This window comes from Pyxicephalus adspersus, chromosome 7 (assembly GCF_032062135.1).
Source record: "Pyxicephalus adspersus chromosome 7, UCB_Pads_2.0, whole genome shotgun sequence".
NCBI classification, from domain to species: Eukaryota; Metazoa; Chordata; class Amphibia; order Anura; family Pyxicephalidae; genus Pyxicephalus; species Pyxicephalus adspersus.
The window spans coordinates 48,024,186-48,031,528 of record NC_092864.1 but is presented as its reverse complement, the minus strand read 5'-3'; the positions used below and the strand labels follow the sequence as shown (position 1 = coordinate 48,031,528).

At 41.4% G+C, this 7,343-nt stretch overlaps 1 protein-coding gene across 2 annotated transcripts in view; it reads right to left on the bottom strand.

Moving 5' to 3' along the window:
• The window catches only part of MAP3K20 (mitogen-activated protein kinase kinase kinase 20), a 99,511-nt gene extending 93,148 nt beyond the window's left edge, over positions 1 to 6,363 (bottom strand). For both annotated transcript variants that reach the window (XM_072418347.1, XM_072418350.1), the window contains exon 1: positions 6,247 to 6,363. The gene's annotated coding sequence lies outside the window, so the exon portion shown is untranslated. The remainder of the gene's footprint in view (positions 1 to 6,246) is intronic.
• Positions 6,364 to 7,343: the final 980 nt, after the last annotated feature.

The following is a 7,343-nucleotide window of genomic DNA, read 5'->3' as shown; positions in this document are numbered from 1 at the left end:
TACTTATATCCTATGGTATCATTTCACATCAATATACTACATTGCTGTGAATGAAAACATGTTTTTTATGTGTTGCACTTTTTGCACAGAATATGTTCCATTGCATTATGCATTACTGTGATGCAATTTACAATGCACACCAGCCTATGGATGTTAGGTACAGGCTGTGGTGTGAATATGTCATCAGGGATTTTACACTGCATATACACTTTACAAAAAAAAACAATTTCTTCTTAATATTGTATTTGCCATTGAAAGTATTTTTGATTTTTGCAAAAAATACCTGTTGATTGTTCTGGAAACCTAGTGAGTCAATACCTTCTGTAGCCTGCACAGTATCTTTAAGTGCATGCGTGTCCAGTTCACATCTGCAGACTACAGAACACTCACACACAAGGCAATCCAAATCAGAAGCAAGCAGCCAAGAATGGCACTAACAGTTTCAACAGATACAGTAAAGTGAGTAAAGTTTTGTTACACAGGTTTTGCTCATTTCTGCTCTCAGCAAGTTCCCTGTTAGAACATGAGCACCACAGCACAACTGAGTGGCTCCCTGGGCTGCTTCTCCCTATCCAGGTCTCTGCTCTACTGTTCAAGAACTGCAAGAAGGAGAAACCAAGGTAAATTCAGGCACTTCCGCTTCTTGATTTAGGAAAAAAGCAATGATGTATTGAACACTGAGCCACACTGATTTGTGACTACCTGGAAATGTTGTGACATCCTGGCAAGTCCCATTGTTTTCCCTTGGTACATTGCAGAACATTGCCTCACTTCTTTATACATGTAGATGAAGTGTATGAACTGTTGCTCCAAAAGTTGATATACATGTGTTAGAGAGTGTATTGTTTTATATCAGTCTGGGCTGACCCAGAAACCTAAACTGAGATAAGAAATAAATAGTTTCTGTACCATACTAACAGAACGCTGCATACATAATGAGCAGATTTGGTACATCCTGAGCATATGTAATGACAAAGCAAAACACCTATAAAATATTAATTTATTGATAAGATTTTTTTTCTTTAATTCATGAATAGTATGAGAAACATGCAAAAAAAGTCTAAATTTCATTTAACTAGCTCAGTCTAAACTTCCAGGAGTGGCTACACCCTATGAAATATAATATCACTTAACTATTTTTAAGCTGTAACACAAATATTTAAAAATAAATGTCTCTCAAAAGTAAATAAAAAAAAGCTGGACTCTAACATCTTGTGGTAAAATTTTTATACTGCCAATTGCAACAATGGCACCTATTAAGGGGGGAGGTATATTGGGCAGCAAATCATCAGCCAGTCCTTGAGGGTGATGTGTTCGAAGATGCAAAAAAAATGGGCACGCATTCGAATCCAAGTGACTGACAAAAGACAAATCGCAAATGGCTCTATGACAAATCACGATGGGTCAAAGCCTCTCCAGAAAAGGAAGGTCTTGTCAGGTGTTCCGGGTATACAGTGGTTGCTACAAACCATGAGTGTTCCAAGAGAGGACAACTGGTCCACCAACATGCGAGTCAATGGTTTATTCATGTTTGAGGGTGGGCTAGCCTATCCAGACAGATGCCATAGAAAAGCTACTGAGAAAGAAAATTTGGCCATGAGAGATGTGTCGGAACATACAGTGCATCTGTGCATGCTATGTTTGGAGCCACCACCCATGCTGACCTCTGTCCACCACTAAAAGCACCTACAATGGGCATGTAAGTATCAGAACTTGGACTATAGAGCAATGCATGAATGAAGGTGGCCTAGTCTCAAAAATCACTTTTTCTTTTCAATCACGTGGATGACTGGGTGTGTGCATGGACTTTACCTGGGGAAGAGATGACAGCTTGAGGTGTTATGTGAAGAACGCAGTCTAGCAGAGTGACAGAGTGACTTAAAGGATCTGTTGCTAATGTCTTGGTGCCAGATACTATGGGACACCTTCAGAGGTTGTGGAGTCTGCATCAATGTCACAAGAAGAAGAACCTACACAATATTAGGCGGTTGACTTTAATGCATTGTATGATCACTGAAAACAATATCCATGTGTCACCAGTAATATCATAGATATGGCTATATCATGTCTGGCTTAGCTCTGTAACAGTTTGTTGTGTCCTGATCTATTTCCAGCTACCTATCAATCTGCAAATGATAAGCCCCATATTAAAAACAAGCTGGACTATACCTGCTTCATTTCCAACCACACCTCTATCTCTCACCAGTCTGGAAATACTTGATTTGGATATCTTTTGCATTATGGATTAAGAAAAAATAACACCTTAATATTCATCAAAAGCCATCCTATACCCAAATGTTACAATGTTTTTATTCAACTGACAAACCATACAAGAAAGAAATAAATATTCAACCCCCATTTTGGCTTTAATTTCTTTCCCTTCCAATCATTTTAACACCATTCTGCTTTTTTCCTCAAGCAGACTTTTGAGTCTCAAATCAAGCACATGCTTGTTTTTTAGTTTTTAAAGTGCCGGTAGATTCAGCTCCTTTACAGATGGAGCCCTTTGTATATTTCACCGACATACATCTGATTAAAGCAAATTATGTCAATGCTGGAAACCCCATCATATATTCAGCTGTTGGCACTTTATATGATCAATTAATAAATGCAATAATAAATCAATCAATTTATTTATGGCTGGGAATAAAAGATTAATGGTCAATAAAGTGGACCTTGCACCTAAATAGCAAGTTCTACTACCCCTAACCCCACCTCATTGCTGATACACATGAAGCATAAAAATAATCTGCAGGTCAACAAGATAATACTCTTCTATCCTTTGGCTTCTGCTGGTGACACCTAGGCCAGGCTGATATCAACATTCTTCCAGCAACATCCTGAGAAATGCTGAATAGCCCAAATCTCATGCAAAAGATGATCCTGCACTTGTTTTTCCAATTGGATCTTGTTGGCAAGGTGGTAACATCACAATCTTTTTTTCTTCTACAGGTGTTATAAAGAAGAGTTTAATGTATGAAGCATACAGTACAGATTTCTTTCATTACAGGTGTGTCTATAAAAGTATAATGGGAGTGGGAGATGGGAACACCTGGTTGCAACACTAACCACTGAGAATACCTACTACTAATTAGGGAACAATTCCCTTTTATGCCAAAGAAGGTCAAATTGTCTTGACTTGTCCCCAATAGGCTTTCAGTTGTCTTTAATGTCCTCTTATCAGCAGCAGAACAAGTATCTTAATCATCAATCGCTAAGCTACGTAAGCATTCTAGATTTTCTGTCGTCCTTCTTAATAGATTCCAGTGACAGTTAAATGAATGAGCGCTGCACACACAGGAATGCTAGAAACGAGTGCTACACAAAGTACTGATCAGTTCTATGGGGAGGGGAGTGGACATTGTACTAACAGGAGCCACCCTGCTGCATCCTCCCCCTAAGGAAATGACAGTGACTTTTCCCCACTGGTCGTTTAGTGACCTGTTCAGCAGAACAGATCACTAAATGAAATCAGAGGACAGATGTCCACACGCTAGCATTTTGACCAAGACAATCACTTACATTCATTCTGGGTGACACTTATCTAGCACAGCAGTTGCCAACTGGTGGTCCGTGGCTCTGGCTGGTGCCCCCCCCCCCCCAGAGCCACAGACCATATCCCCCATACGGATTGGGTGCTACTCATGTGCGGTCAGGAGCCGGTAAATGTAATGGTCTGTGGGTCCGAAAAGGTTGGCGACCACTGATCTAGCATGCGTATGAAGCTTTAGGAAACGCTAGTTGAAAAACACAATACATATACATACATACACTGTTTTATGAAGGTTACCATCAATAACAAGATATTGATATTTTTAAAGCTTGGCATAGCTCAGTGACATTCTTTATGTCCGTCTTTGATTCACTATTAAGCTAATAACATTTAGGAATCTCTTCTGTAACTCAATAATTCTCAAAAGTAAAAAAAGAAATTTTGTATGGGGAAAAATTGATTAACGGTGTAATAAATGAACATGTCTGTTGTCAAAAGCAAATCATAAAAATTCTAATGCAGGTCAGAATATGAAATCCAGAATTAGGCTGAGTCACTACTCCATAAATCCTAAGGACCATGTAAATCAAAGTGACCCTGCATCTACTTCTGAGTGACATACCATGAATGATCAGTGACTGCTAATCCCCTCTCAGTGCCCAATGACCTCAGCTGCCAATCAATCACACAAAGACAGCTAAACATCTAGTGCTGAGCTACAAGCTGCTGATGTACGGGCACTGCCAGCACCACCACTGCCAACAGCTGACACTCAGCTGACACAACTGCAAGCTTCCAGTTCCCTGTTGGTACATCTATTTTCCATGTGCTAAGATAACTTCTAGAAGCCACCAGATTGTGTTCCTGTTCCCTTAAGCAGAAATCACAGCTACGGCTGGCTGATCACAAAGAGAGGTTTTCATGCGTTTTATAATTCAAGTTCCCCTTCCCATTCACAAACATACAAAGCAAAAAGTAAATGTTTGTCGTGAACTGGAGAAATTTTACACTGAAGTGACAACTCCAGTGCTTCTGGATCTTCAAACCTCAAGTATATGAAATCCTCTAACAAGGAACGTATTGTGTCCCTTGTGGTCTCACTCAATGGCCCTGATTTATTAAAGCTCTCCAAGGCTGGCGAGGATACATTTTCATCAGTGAACCTGGGTAATCCAGCAAACCTGGAATGGATTTCTTAAAAGTAATTTGCTATTTGATTGCAAATGTTTTCAGTCCTGGACCAGATCTGTTCCAGGTTTGCTGGATCAGCCACGTTTACTGATGAAAGTATATCTTCTCCACCCTTGGAGAGCTTTAATAAATCAGGCCCAACCAATGTCTATTACAATTACACCTGCCATCTTTACTGCAGGAGAAATATTGGGACTGAAACAATGTTTCCAATGACAATATTCATTCCCTGCAGCCATTCCACACAAATGTGTGACATCAGTTAAGATAAGTCGGCCAATTTCTGCATCTCCAAAGAAGTGTCTCTCAAACTTTTCAAAATGGGGGAACCCCTGAAATAACTTCCAGGTCATAAGGGAAACTCTACTATAATTCCTATATCCACAAATCACAGTAAATTAGTGTGGTGGTCAGTAGGAAGAATGTCCCTGACATTGCTGGCCATTGAGAAGAATGTCACAGATATCTTACAGGTAGACAAAAACATCATTGGTGTCACTTGAACTGACCTGAGACAGACAAATTGTTCAAGCAACCTGTGGAGGAACCCTGGTCCAAAGAACCCAACCTACATCCCCAGCTCCATCTATCATCTTCACATACCTCAATACACATTTTTATTATTATTATTTTTATTTACTTTAAACAATAAAGAAAAAGTAACACTTCTCCATCTTCAAGTATGAAAACACAATAAAAAGTGTATGGATCCAAGACCCGTGGTAGGACAAGCTTTCTGCTGACATTTTAGGGTGACTGAGCCCGGACTACCTACCAAGAAAATTCTAATTTGTGTGCAGCCATCTCGGTCTACAAAACCTTCCTCCAGCTCATCTTTTGTTGTCCAACTTATTTTTATGACTTGTAGAATGTCAAAGCTCTAGTTATAGAATATTTGTAAGAGTTCCCAGCAATCACCAATTAGGTCCATCATGCCAACCACAAACATGACCCCATAACTTCCACCTCCATGATGATCAGTTCTTCTAACATGCAAATAAATGTCATCCCTCCAGACGTTCCTGCACAGCTCAGCACCTTCCCATCCTATGATCACAGACATTGGGCATGATTTATTAAAGCTCTCCAAGGCTTGAGAAGATACTCTTTCATCAGTGAAGCTGGGTGATACAGCAAACCTGGAATGGAAACAAGGAGCCAATGACTAAGAAATCCATTACAGGTTTGCTGGATCCCCCAGGTTCACTGATCAAGGTGTATCCTCCCCAGCCTGGGAGAGCTGTCATAGATCAGGGGCATTGTAGCAGTCATATAATACGAGTTAGTACTGCAGGAAATCCAGGCAGGAGGAAGCTTTGTGTGATCCCTGCACATCCCAGGACTACAGGACCACTCCCTTACACTGCCCTGCCTGTGCCCAATGCCCCTGCTCTGCCCCAGACAATGCCAACCTTGCTCCATGCCCACATTGGCACCCGGGATGGTCAGGGCAGCCATGCTGAGTCACTTTCCAAACTTTTGCAGACTTTTGACCCTTTTCCACCCCCCTGAATGTCCTCCCAGTAGTTTCTCGCAATGCTGAGACCCTCCGCTTGTCTTACCGGTAGTCAGACCGATCCTGTGCAGACCTCCAGCTGCTATTCCCAATGACGGTGACCGCAGCGAGCAGACACTTCCCAGCTGTGAGGGAGCGGAGGCAGCGTGCTTGTAGCGGCCACTTCCGGTCTTATGTCATTTACACTGTGCCCGGGCTCGGCTCTAGCGCCACCTACCGGCGGCCAAGGAGTACTGCACATTCCATCCCAGACTATGGCAGAGGGTGAGCAATGGCAATTCTTACCAGTCCAGCACATGTGCACAAACTGCATTCATCATCAGGCCTCTTATTCAGCATGCTGTACTGGGTGTAATTTTAAATGCACCAGGGGGTGGCAATTACTCAATGGCTGGCAAGTCCTTCAGGATTAGAGGAGCAATATAAAATCCCCAAAGTTTGGTACACATTGGGCCTGATTTATTAAAACTCTTCAAGACTGGAGAAGATAGTCTATAGTGGAAGAACCTAGGTGATCCAGCGAACCTGGAATGCATTTCTTAAAAATCATGGTATTAGTTGGCAAATGTTTAAAATCCAGCACCAGATCCATTCCAAGTTTGTTGGATCACCCAAATTCTCACCCAGGCTTGGAAAGCAATCAGGCCAATTGCAATGACTTCCCACTGTTTTGATAGCATACTTACAATGAAAGGGAGAACTGTAGTGGAAGGGAATTTGAATGGCTTCTAATTCATTAAAGCTCTCTAATTATGTAGACTATAATATAATAACCCGGGTGATCCAGAAAACCTGGAATTTATCTGGTCCAGAACTGCAAACATTTGCCAAATAAGAGCAAATTACCTTGTTACTCACAGTGTGTTCATCCTACAAACCTGAACTTTTCTCTACCAGGGGGCTGTGGAACCTAGGGGTTCTTCCAGAAGTTGTCAGGGGTTCCTTGTGCTGTGGTTGCCTGACCTCCTATAAAATAGTGCCTGCATAGTTTCAGGTCCAACATCTCTTTACAGAGCCAGCTTCATGTAACCAAGGACCTTTATAGCTACCTGTAAGTGTGGTATTCTTCCCACTTGCAAAGAGCATTTTCCTCTTGTCTAATGCTGGGGTTCCTCGCCATCTTGAAATTATTTTAAGGAATCC